We start from the raw sequence: 14256 nt of genomic DNA, 5'->3' as shown, positions 1-14256 counted from the left end.
CAAACCGATAATGTTTCATAATATTATACAATTATTTACATAATCTACCGTTCATATGTATATAATGCCATAACTAGGTGTATATACCGTATACCTATGTATAATAGTATGACTACGAATATAATCTAGCTGAAATATCATGAACAATAAAAATTAATCTTAAATGTAAGCATGTCGCATATTACAATGCAATTATTTCAATATGATTGCAATTCTTATAATATACAGTTAACTAGTTCATCGTATTCTGAACCAACCCTTTTCGTTTATTTTTTTTTTTTTTTTTGTTGTAGATTTTTGCATTTTTCTTGAATTCCAATTATATTATGTTTACGATTATTAATAATAACACGCATATTTTTATTCATAAATATTAAAAAAAACACATACAATCGTCAAATTGCACACATGTGGACAAAATGAAATTTCAATAATATGTCATAATGTTAACGGTGAGCGCGGTGTCGGTATTTTTACTTTGAAAAACAAAATTAAAGGCGAAAAATTATACATGAAAATTTTATTTTCGAATTTATTACTTCCCGTTACTACACTAAGAATTTCAAGAAAAAAAAACAACAATAAAAGAGGGTTAAAAATAATTTTTTAATACGGTTTCCTAATAAATAAAAACAAAATAAGGAAGAGAATAATTTTATTTTTTTTTCGTTTACTTCGAAAGGGTTTTCTACATACTTGTAGGGATAGTTTTGTAACCATTACTCAAATTTAAACCATTACAATCAGTCTCTACTCTTTCATATATAAATTTCCGTTTTTTATAATTTTGCAATTTTAAGTTTTTTTAAGTAAGATTACACCGGGTTTTTTTGGTAGACCTGGAAAAATTTATAAAAAAATGAGTCCGATTTAAAAGATTTGTATCGGTGTTACAGATTTTATGATTATTTAAGAATTGGCAAGTCTAGCCTAGAAGCAAGTCGGAATTGAGATTGAATATTTAAATTGGAGTAGTAATAAATACAAAAAATTTACGCGGTTGGAAGCCTTAACATTATTATAGAGTTGGAATCGAAATTGAAATTTAATAAAACTGGTTTCCATATCAGAATTCGAGTTGAATTCGAAATTTCGATATTTTTGGATCAAATTCGCTATCTTGAATTTAAAATATTTTCGCAAGAAACAAAAATCCATTTTAGTCAATCGTTGTGCTTTGCAATACATATATTAATTGTGATTTAGGCATTTACACCGGAACTTTCATTATCTTAAACTAAAAAGAGAATAAAGAGAATTTGAAAAATTTCTCAGCTCTCTACACCAGACCAACAAATAGTGCGTCAGTGAACTTTTAATTTATCTCATATAGACAACATTTAATTTTTATTTTTCTTTATCTTTTTCTTTTTCTCTTTTACATTTCACCTCAACCATTTTGTTTTTGTTATTCTCTCATTTAGCATATAAATGAAAACGTATACATAATAAGTAGAGTGACAATGTGGTGACATTCTTTTGACTAGTTAAAATATTTTTGTCTCGGTTGACATTTCTGTTTGTTTATGTTAATATTTGGTTGGTTTGGTTGGTTTATTTCAAAAATTTGTCAAAATAAAATTTTTTTCTGTGTTGATAAATTTATGAACCCATTTTTTTTTTGTTCTTTTTCTTTCTTAGCTTATTGTGTAAGTAAGAAATTCTCTTTTTGTTTTTTTTTTTGCATGCAAACATTAATTTTAATTTCATTTTAAATTTTTTTATTATTTTCTCTTTTAGAAATTTTTCATATTGTAGTAAGAATCTCAAAAAGCCAAATAAAATTTATAAAAATAGAAGGAATGATGAAAATTTCAATGAGTAGAAAAACATTGCAAAAAATAAATAATATTTGAATTATTATTATAGAAAAGGATATTGTTGACAAATTTTAAAGATTCATGGAATGACATTATGAAAATTTGTCAAAAAGGATTTGTTTTGTGTAAAGAAGAGGATTCAGCAGGATATATTCAAAAAAAAAAAAGAGGAATTTTTAATTGAAATTTCATAATATGGGAATTTTGAAGAACACAATTTTTTTTTTCACTATAGTTTGTGAACACGTAAAGAGTAAGTAGGTCAAAATGGAAATTTTTTATTTTAAGAGTAATTATTTAAAAAAAAATTCTAATTTCAGATATGAATAAATGAAATATTTTAACAATGAAATTAAAAGAATTGTTTAAAAAACTAAAATATCATAATCAAAGTCAGAGACTGGATGGTCATAAGTCGAAGTATTTTGTCTTGTGTGAACATAGCCAATTTACATAATGTTTAAATACGGGATATTGGTTTGTGAACAGATAATCCGTCTATAAACTAGGACTACCATTTGACTCATCATAAAGCTTGTATGATTGGCATACTTCTAAAAAAAGCTGTAAAGAATGTGAAAAACGATGTTTTAAAAGGCTGACTCTTATCCGCTTACGCGAACTCTGGCAGACGTTATGAAACGGCGACAAGATTTAAAGAGATGTTGTGATAGTAAAACGAAACCGCGGTGATAATTGGAAAATTGATCAGTTTATAAGGTGTCGTTTACAAAACGGCTAAGTAATAAATTCATTTTTCATATATAGAATTAGAAAAATGCCTTATTTAAGCAATTGTGTTTCAAAATCTAAAAGTTTTTTTTAAATGGAATGCCTTTCAGCGAATTTAATATACAAATTTAATAAATTTTTTAAATGAAATTCGGAACCCCAGCACATAATATTTTTTATTCTGTGTTTTTCAAATTAATAAGTCATCCCCCTATGAGTACAGCAGCACTCTTATAGAATTAAAAATTGTGTAGGTGTATATTGATTAAGTTCAACATATAAGTATTAAATCTAGCTCATAAATATTTAAGGCAGCTGCAACCAATAAGTTTTGATTTATATTTGACAGCTTTATTAAAATTTCAGAGAAAGAAGAAGCTTATATAGCAATTATTCGAATTATTCAAAACGTCTAACAATTGCAATAAATTGCAATAAATTTCCGACTTTATTTAAACTCATTGAATAAAATTTAATTTTAAATTTAAACCTGTGTACATGACCAACAATAAAAAACTGCAATTTCTCTAAAATTTTCCTTCTTGATTTTTTTTTGTGGCACTATACAAACACATTTTTTTTTTTTTTTTGTTGGATCCGTTTAATTAAAATTATTAAAAAAAAAATCCCCTTTTAACAGAACAAAAAACTAAAAATTTAATTACTTAATTTTTACAGTGCAAATTCTTTAAACCAACACTTTGTTTTTTTTTTTTTGCAGGACATTGAATTTTTTTTATGTTGCTTTCTTTATTTTCAATGCAACTATACAAAATTCCTTTAATATTTTAAATATTTTAGTGTAAAGCTCCTGGTTTCAAATAGTAAATGTATACAAAACTAATAATAACAAAAATAAGAAAAAAAAAACCTGACACCCTTGCAATAATGCAAAAAATAAAATATAACAGGCAAAATACACTGAGAAAAAAGAGAAGTAAAACATGCGTAAAATGTGTTTCTATGTATTGCTGTCGTCTTCATTTGTGAAGATTATCTAGTATAACTGTTCAAGTATAATGAAATAGAAAAGCCTTATTTTAAAATTACTAACATTCATTTTATAAAACGATTTTGTAATGTAAAATATTCTCAGTTGTAATTGCAACTTAATTTACTTTTAATATTAGAAGGTTATTGCTTCTTCTGACGACACTTTTACTGACCTTGTATAAGAATTAATGGGGTTATGACGGAAAATTATTTCTTGTCAATTTAAATTCTTTCGTAAAGCATTGCTGAACTAGCTCACGAAACAATTCAAAATATAATATATTTTAGGGGCGAAACAAAATCAAAATAAACATTATTTCATACGTAATTGGAGAACTTTACATTTACAACCCTCAAAAAGAAACTGCAGTGATCCTTCTAGGCTACGTGCATATGTATATATTTGAATGCTGTAGACAGGCAAGCGAATGTTCTTCTATAAATTTTTGTAGAACACAAAATTTCTATGATATGTTTCGAAGCTATCCTCCTCTATTCAACTAATATTTGGCTGTTATACGAAGTTTTCCTCCATAAATGAAGTACTCAGTCTACGTACAATAAATATGCACATAAACCAACAAAGTTTTAAAAATTTTTATGAAAAAAAAAAAAAAAATTCTGATGCGAAAACAACAATAAAAATAATAAACAACAAAGAAGAATAAAAAAAAAATAATAAAATATTGAGCGAACCTTTTTTTTTCTATAATGTTGCCTACTTACTCGGAGTCCTTTGAAATTTTACTGTTTTGCCGCGCGATCGATAAGAAATTTTTTGTGTGTTATTCTGTTTTTTTTTTTCTTTCAGTTTTCTAAAGTTACTCCGTGTTTTTTTTTTATATTTTAGTTTAATTCCTTTTTTTTTTTTTTGCAACAGAACGGTATCTATCCACTCATGACCGACAGCATAAAGTGAGCAAACAAAACCGGCAATATAGAAAAATAAAAATGCAAAAAAGAAATTTTTTTTTTTATATTATAAAAAATGTTTTTATACTTGAAAAGGTAACTAGGAACCCCTACACTAATTTTTTGTGACAAAGTTGACGTAGGACAAACATTTATTGTATAAATAATCAGAAATATACACAATCATTAATGAAAATACACCACATATGCACATTTTACGTGTACATATGTGTATGAATATATAGGTTATATATAGAGTGTATATGTATATGTAAATATGCAAATAAAATGAAGTTATAGGTAGAGATTGAATTATTTGAACGTATGCATGTTTGCCAATTGGACGTACATTTAAGTGAAAAGAAATGGAATAAAAAGAAGAATAGTTAAAAATATGGTATTAAATAAAAAAAAAAAATATTTACTATATAGAGATCCCATGGTTACTATTCTATGTATAAATATGGTCAAGTGATGATAACGTTAGAATTGTCGAGAATATCGAACATGATATCATAAACGTAGAATTGTTTCTCTAAATGTTGTTCAATAGTTCCCGGTCATCATTCAGCAATTCAGATTTCAATTTAGCCGGTGACTGTTATTGTAATAGTCCGGCGCTGTATGAACCTTTATTTAAACAGGCTTATTCTATATAGTTAGGAATAGTTTCACATTTTACAAGTCTCTAATGATATTTCATGTAAAACTATAAAAGAATTGAACGTCCATGTTTTGAAATTCTAGAAATGACTCTGATCCTTCGCATAAAAAGTATCTTAAATAGTGCTAGCCCTGTATGATATGTCAAAAACTTTTCTTACCTTAAAAATACATAAACCTTCAAGCAAAATAAATTTTTAAAATTAATAAGCTAATCCCCTAAAAATATGCAAAATAAAATGAATATGAAACCCATTCCGGTGAGGTAGCTATGATTTTTTAATTGAATTATTTTCAATTTTTTTTTTACAACGATGGCAACATTGTGCCCAATAGTATAAAATGAAAATAATAATAAATAAATTTGACTACTTTACACAAAAACAAGAAAAAAAAACGAATAAAAATGAATAAATGCTAGAATTATTTTGAAAAAATTTACCAGTCGGTCGATTCGATAACGTATACATACTAAAATATGTTTTAGCATACAAAAATCCCAGGACAGGAAATTTTTTAAATTTTCCTTATGTTTCAATTTTGTTTTTCCATTTTTTTTTTTGCAGTTTTAACTCTTTAAAAATAGAGGGAGTAACTACCACAGCAAACTGAAATATGTTCATTCTCTTTAAAAAAAAAAAAAAATGAAAACAAGAGAAAAAAAAATGCTATTTGGGTTAAAGTGTGTTTTTTATTTAAATTTTCATAAAAAAAAAAAATGAAGATGAAAATAAAATTTTTTATCAAATTTTTAATGTTAAAAATTCCGAACATGAATTCTGAAGTGAGAATTTTGGAACTTTTAACCAATTTTGCCTATAGAGATGAAAATGGGAGAATTTTGCAATTTTAATAAAACATAAAGTATTTTTCGGTATTCAAAATGTACCTTTACCTTGTATCAAATACCGTTGCTTCCAAAGCGCGTTGGTTTGAATCGAAGTTAATTTCAATTACTGTGCATAAAGTTGTGCCACATTCACCTATAGAGACAATCTTGAGCCTTAGTGAATTAATTCTGTATTTTTTGCTTGAACATTAAATTACTCCTAAATATATGCAACATAATAGTGTTATTAGAGAATTATTTAAATAAAAACTTTCAGTTAACTAAAATGGTCATTTACGGGGCGGAACAAGTTTTGTTCTCATCAACATAGTGAAATTGAATATTTATGAAATTTATCTATCATGCGTTGACCACAGGTAAAAAGTACTGCCCATTTTCATGCGGGAAAATAGGTCGCCGAAATACATCCCGAGGAAATCAGATGGATGGCCATCTGCTGAAATACTGATGGTCGGAGAGCATGCTGTTAGGCTAGGATTGCTCTTCAATACGACTTGTGTCAGCTGCTGATATCAAAGATTAGCAGAACGGCACATTTGTGCTTACTGGGATGCGGTGCACCTGATGCATTTGCCCCGTCAATTAACCAAGATCTTTGAAATTTCAAATTCAAGAATGAAATTTTGCAAACTGTGTATTTGATTGACTATAATATTGTAATACAGTATGTTAAAGTAAAACAATCATTTAGGATTACCTATTAAATAAATTATACATGCAATATGGAATCCCGCCGTACTCTCTATAATAGTGAGGTTATTTTTAAAATAAATTTCCATTAATTCTATAAATTATATTATTTAAACAATAACATTTCCCTTAAATGATTACCGAAATTTATTCGGAATAAATCCGTATTCCTAAATGTTAATTAAGAAAATTTAATAGCACAGCCGAAAACGTTCAAAATCAATACATTAATATTAAATTTCTAAACAAGTACCCCAAATTTGTAGATATGTACTGGAATAAAATAAAAAAATATAATTTAAACCTTCAAAAATCAAAAGAAAATAATATTAAAAGTCGCGGTTTTCATATAAATTTTTTAATAATATCAATTTTTTTTTTTAATATTTTAAATTTGATATTGTTTGAGTTGATTCCGCTGCAATTAATTTTCAAATCAAATTAAATTTAAAATTTAAAAACAACAATAAATCTTAATCTAATAGCCAAACAACACCGGTCATTTATTTTATCATTTAAGTGACCATTATATGCGCTCATATTAGTATTCGAACATTAATACAATGATCTAGAGGCAAACGAATTAAGGACACTTAAATCTTTATTGAAAATATGAAATCTGAGATTTAACAAAGCTAATAAAAAATATTTTTATATTAAAATTCTTATTGTTGCATTATTAATTGAACCAAAAATATAAATATTTTATTATTGTAATTTAATAATTAAATTAAACTATGATTCAGAAATTTTCTAAAGAATTAAAATTGAATGCATGCGCACAGATTTCATTGGAAATAAAAAAAAAAACAAAAATATTTAGAATAAAAACTCAAAATCTCAAATTTCATTGTTTTTCGCATAAATACTATTGAAATTTAATATACTAAAATTATCTATTGAACCTTAAATGATTCATTTGATTCATTTGATATGTCGTATGCATTTAAAATTCTTATATATATTCAGGTAACGACTATTAAGGAATATTCTTCTTCAAAATCTTACAAGTGACCAACAAAAGTAAAATCAAAGGTGAGTGGTTTGTTTTTTTTTTCTTTTTCTACACATATATTTTTAATCTTCCTTTAATGTGATTTTATAAGTCAAAATATTATGACAACCGAATCAAAAAAGTATTCAATTACACTATTCAACCACTATATTGAGTGTCCCCTACTCAATAATATGCAATGAATGACCCTTTAATATTTTATTAAAATTATTAAATTTATTTTTTTTTGTTATTTTTATAAATTTTAATAATAAAACTAAGCACACTCCTGATTAAACTAATTCTGGAATTAAAATAGAGATTCTCAAACTTTAATAGTGAAATTTTATTAGAAATCTTTATGATTTTCAAAGAATTTTTAGTGATTTATTAAAATTATATGAAGGAACTAATTTTATATTGCACGCCAAATCATCTTATTTAACATTTAATGATGAATTTGTGCTACAGCTGGTTACAAATTATTGAAAGTACTTTTCAAAATTATAATAAAATGCCAATTGAATTATTGGAAGACTGTTGTTCAGACATCAGGAGAATTGTTTCACAAATTGATATAGAAAAGTGTAAGAAGAATTTTCGAGCAACAGAATTTGGTGGTCTTTACATGAATAATAAATTTCTTTCTAGATATTCTGAGAGCAAGAGTAAATTGAGAAAATTTTCTTCCACTTATAATGAGCATTCATTTAACAATCAAAATTATCTTTATAAGAAAGCATTTTCGGGAGAAATATGAAATAGCTATACTCTACGGATTCGGCCCGTGAAGCGATTATTATTCCTATTTGTTCTCCACAACCATCTATTTAAACCAATAAATCTATACATCGTTATTAATAGCACCTCCACATATGCAACAGTATACAAATTTTGTTATCATTGGCAAATTTCAATTAATCACAAGCTCTTAATTTCAATAGTTGAACTCTTAATTTTCTCTTTAATTCAAAATAAAGGTAAATTTTTCACCCTAAAGATACAATTGTAAAAGAAAACTTGTAATTTTTGATCCCATATAGCAAAACAAATTCAAAGTCTATTTCCACTTCATTTGGCTTCATTTTATAAAATATAAGAAAATTAATTTCGGCGTCTAATTAAAACACAAAAGGAATAAGAACTAAAAAAAAACAAAAAATATCCTTTCTTCTCTTTTTTTTTTTAATGTTAACCTTTTCGGACAATTTATAGATGGCATAGTTTAAAATATAACCTTACTGTCAAACATAATAAACAAAACACAAATTTAAAAGTCTAATTAAATTCCATGGGTTTTCCTCTTTTATTTTATTTTTTTTGTTTAAATATTTTCAATTTTAAAAACAGGAAGATAATAAACATGTGGCACCCTTTGAATTTTGACTCTCTTTATACAATTTATGTTCTTATAATTCTAAAGGGTAAGATAAAATATTTTTAAATTGGAGAGGCGAGGGGGGCGATTTTAACTTTGAAGAATTAAATAAAATGCCGCCAAAAATATTTTTGTCCTCATTTCTTATTTATGCATAAAGTATGAAATTTTTGTTGTGAATTTTCTTTTTTTTTTTTTACAATTAATTAGGCGGTAGTAAAACAATTGAGAATTTTAATTGAATTTAAAAAATTAAAATAAAAGCCAAAGATATTTAAATTAATCTTAGATTGATTATTGTGAATGAAAGACGGCACAATATTTTTAATTAATTTTCCAAACAAGTGCAACTATTACGTTAGTGTTACAAGGTATAGTAATTTTTTATTTGAGGCAGAAAAGGTGCAAAGTATCGAATACATAGTAGCCGTAACCGGTATTTTTGTTCATATTCATAATTTTTTCATTTATAAGGAAGGGGATGCCTTATTATGTTCACTGAATACTTCTTACGACTGACAAATTTTCATAAATAACTCGAGTATTACAAAATTAACTGAGAATTCACTTGCTATAAATACGACACAACCACAGTTTCTGAATCTATTAAAATTTTATTATTTAAAATTTAATATTTTCAATCAGAACACTCTTCCATAACACTTTACTAACTACAGTATAGGCTGTTAGTTTTAAATTAATATTATTTCTAATTATTTATTTCTAAAATTTTACGAAACAACTAAAAGCGTCGACAATTTAAAATTTAAAATTTTTATACACTCTTTTTATATAATCTTCACCAATTATCGTTAAAAGAAAAAAAAACTTATTAAAATAATAATTTTCTTCTCATATTTTTTAATAGTCTGCAAATTTTCATAAGAACTGAACTTAAAAAAAAAACAACTAAAATTAATATAAATTTACGCCAATTAAAACTATATTACTATAATTAGCATAAATTATATTTTAACGCTTATCAGACTTACAAATAATTTTAAGTGTATACAAAATGTTTATATTTTCACTAACACGCATATATATACACAAAAAAGTTAATAATGGCGATTATTTTGTTGGACGAAAATAGAATTAAAAATTTGGAATAAATTTTGCATTATCGTAAAAGTTTATGTATAAAAATTTTTAAGGAAATTCATTAAAAATTTTTGTAGGAACAATAATTAGACTATGGTTTAGGAAATTTAGAGTACAATATTACAGTACGTAAGTTGTAGCAATAACAAAATTATAATAAATTTTTGATATTCTCTTGCAATATTTGCAAAATGCTCTCATATATTCAAAAAATTTAGTTCGTGTCTCATTATCGTTATAGGTAAATTCGGAAACTGTCTACTACGCCATAATAAACTATTTGATTCTTTCTCATTTTTAATTATTTTAACAGTAATTGAAACAGATTTTTAGCAACAACATCACTAATAGTACTAGTTGATATTATTTTTTAACATAAAAAATTACAGAGACTCTACAGTTTTTTTAAAATACAATTAAAATATAAAAAATAGGTTAAATTATTTTATTGTGTCTTTTTAACGCCTTTAATGCAATTGTTTAAGGTTTAAGATCAAGCTTCTTCAGCAAAATGTGACCTTAATTTTTCTTTAATGTCATGGAACGCAAAGTAAACATATTATAATAACACTGAAATCATAATTACAAATTCATTTAATAAGTCCAAGTCAACTAAACAGCTGTTATATGCCGCTTAGAGTTATAAACCGCGTTAATGAATCGAAAAACCTCATTTCCTATTATAATTAATTTTATTAAAATTTTCACCTACTAAAAAAAAAATTTTGTTTTCATTTCATAGATATTTTCTAGGTTGTAAATTAAAAAAAAACAAAAATTTAATGCATTAACACTTTTAATTACATAATGATATTCGTATGAAAATTAATTCATAATTATAAATTGTATAATTTTTACATTAAAATTTACATTAAATTTTATAATAAAAAAAATTTCCGTAGTACAATTCCGACTTATGATGAATTAAAGAAATAAATTCATTCATCACACGAGTATTATACAAAAAAAAAAAAACTATATATAAGGAAAAAAAATTGTAGTTATTAGATAACAACATGCTTTACACCACCTGTAACTTATTCTCTACTTACTCTTATATTACTTTCATGATAAATAAATTAATACCAACCATTATTGTTATTTTATTCAACAGAAAGAAAATAATAATTCAGTCATGAAAACAAAAGTAATAAAAATTTTCTTAATTAAAATTCTAATAAAAATAAAATTTCATTTTCCAAAAATTTTAACACCCAATTATTCGACTTTTTCCTTTTTGCTTTTAAATTTTCATTTAAATTAAAAAATTAAAATAAAATAAAATGTACTTAATTAAATAAATCATTTTACTAATTTTTTCTACACAAAATATTTCTATATTTATTTCCGTAATATTTTGCCCCATTATTATTCATAATTTTTTTTTATGTTGAAAATTAATTAAATTAACTATACATTTAATTAAAGTATATAATAGAAAAACAAAAAAATACAATCCTCCAAAATAAATGGTTTGTAAAAGCAGAACACATTTGATTTTAAAAATTTCATGTTAAGAACTTAAAAACTTTAAAATTGCATACATTTAGGATGAAATTGCTTTCGGGCAATTTGCTTGAAAATGATGAGAAACCCTTTGCAAGAAATATTTATTAAATTGACAAATTTTGACTACAGCTTCCGATTTATTCACAATATTAATTTGACCCAAACCGACTTTTTTTAAGTAGCAGAAGAAAGCGATCACCTTCCTTGCGTTTGCAAGATATATTCTCAAAACTACTATATGTTCTGAACTTAAAGAAGACATAGTACGGGTAAATTCATGTTTTGTTGAGCCAGAACACTTTTGCGAGATTAGATCAAGCAAAATTTGTGAATTTCTCTAAAGCAAAATAGAAGAGTAAAAGCTGAAGCAATGGAGATTGCTTTCGTGGCTTTGGCAAGAAAATGGGCTTCTGTGAAATTTCAACCGGGAGCGGTTCAATGCAACCATAAGGATGCTTAATAATCAGAATTTTGAATAATTAGAATTTTGAAGGGTTTCCTAACTAGACACTGTAGGCTTAGAATATGCTTTAACAAATTGAGCTTAAGGAATGGTAGTTCTTGCAGGCAGTGTAGGGAAGAGCAGGAGACTTCGATGCATCTTCTTAATGGTTGGGGAGCGTTAATCCAACTCGCTGGTTGGGCATGCTCTCGAAATCACTAAAAAGAGTAAATTACGAGAGGGTATTCCAGGCAAAACACTGGACACTCATGGTCGGGGGAAACAATAGATCTTTTAGGTTGCAGTGCATCAACCATCTACTATCTATACAAGATGTAAGTTGGAATCAAAATCATATTAATTTTAAATAATTTTCTCATTAGGATCTATAATGAGCTTCAAATTTTTTAATATCCATCTTGAAAGCAGTTCCAACGCATAGAAACCCATCTGTCTTAAATACTTGGAATAAGCTTAATAAGCAAAATTTATCCAGAAAATCTTCGAAATATACCGAAAATATAGCATGCATAGTATATAACAGTGAGAAAAAAAAACATAAAAAATTATACAAAAAAAAAATTCGCTTTAAAATCATTTTGTTATACCAATGTTAATAAAAAATATTTGTATTTTACTTATGTATATATGTACATGTATATAATTCAGTTCTATAAAATTAAACTTAAATTTACATAAAAATTTTATGCATACACAAATATCATATTTTAAATACACACACACACACATATAGTAAAATATAATTAAATATAACAAATTTGTAAATTTAATAACCGAGACCGCGAAAATTTTAAATATTATTTTAATTATATATTAAAAAAGAACTGAGAAAAAATTATTATTATATAGTAGTAAGATAGAAATGAAAACATTTTCTTCAATCACTGTAATATATATGTAATAGTATAAGTGTGTAAATGTGTACATAGGATGGTCCAAAAATACATAGTTTTTGATTCTTTAAGTAAAATTTTAATTTATGAAAAATTCAAAATAAGTTAAAAAATCTTTTATTCAGCATCTTCTAACTTTTAATATTATTCTCTTCATTCGAATAAATCGTAAAGGCCCCAATTCGGGCGGCAGGATAAAATATTATGTAATTTAGTCGATTTTTATTTTATAATTAAATTAAGATGTTCAATTAATTTTCCGCATCGGCATTATACAAATAATGAAGGGAAAATGAACTTAATTACGTAACATTTTATCTTGGCGCCCTACTGGGGGCCATTACGATTCAATAGAATGATTCAATTTCAATTCTCCGAACTCATAAACAATTTTTTTTTTTTTAAATTTATACCAGCCTATGTATATGTTGTTAGAATTCTCATTTAGGGTATATACCTACTTTAACAGATAGACAGATTTAAAGGTACAATGTTAAGCAAGAAAATATATGTATAGGTAGCTAGATATATACATATCATATATACATACAAAAAGTGAAAGAAGAGAAGGAACATAATAATTATTATATGAAAAGATAATCTTTTGGTAGTAATTATGTTAATTAAGTTTTATCATAATAATAACAATTTTTTGTTTTTTTGTTGTTCTGATTGTACTTCTACAAAAATGCCTGTTATAACACAAAACCTTAAATATTATAATAAAATATACATTATATATTATTTATGCACAAACACATGTATACATAATAAAAATATTTAAGTATATAAAAAAAAAATTTACTAATTTTAATCTTGCCATTTTTTTTTTTTTGTGATTCTCTTTTCTTTTATGAATTTGTTCTCTTTGTTTTATTATAATTGTTGTTGATGTTATTTAATTCGTTATTTTCTTGTTAAACATAATATTCAACATAATAATTTTTTTTTTTTTTGTGAACGACAAACTTTAATACATAAAAGTATACATAGAAAATTTTTTGTTAAGATGATCTTTCATTTTTTTTTACAAATTTTTCTCTCCTTAAAATATATTTTAAAATTTTATTGGAAAATTATGCAAAAACAATTTATTTTGAATCACTCTGTAAATTACCAATTTCCATTATACTATACAGAACTGATGGCAACCTATTATAATAATATTTGATTATTTAGTATAGTACGATATTGTAATAAATACCATAAAAATTGTTGTTCATTTAAAAGAGGTTGCACCATAATATTTTGATATTTT

The 14256-nt window shown here is 25.1% G+C and overlaps 1 protein-coding gene across 2 annotated transcripts in view; it reads right to left on the bottom strand.

The window, feature by feature from the left end:
• LOC129612859 (homeobox protein araucan-like) overlaps positions 1 to 14256 on the bottom strand; it is a 235899-nt gene that overhangs the window by 160097 nt on the left and 61546 nt on the right. The window lies entirely within an intron of this gene.

The sequence above is a fragment of the Condylostylus longicornis genome, unplaced genomic scaffold, assembly GCF_029603195.1.
Source record: "Condylostylus longicornis isolate FDR11 unplaced genomic scaffold, ASM2960319v2 ptg000077l, whole genome shotgun sequence".
In the NCBI taxonomy this organism is placed as follows: domain Eukaryota; kingdom Metazoa; phylum Arthropoda; class Insecta; order Diptera; family Dolichopodidae; genus Condylostylus; species Condylostylus longicornis.
The sequence above is the reverse complement of the archived record's forward strand: the minus strand, read 5'-3'. Positions and strand labels throughout refer to the sequence as shown.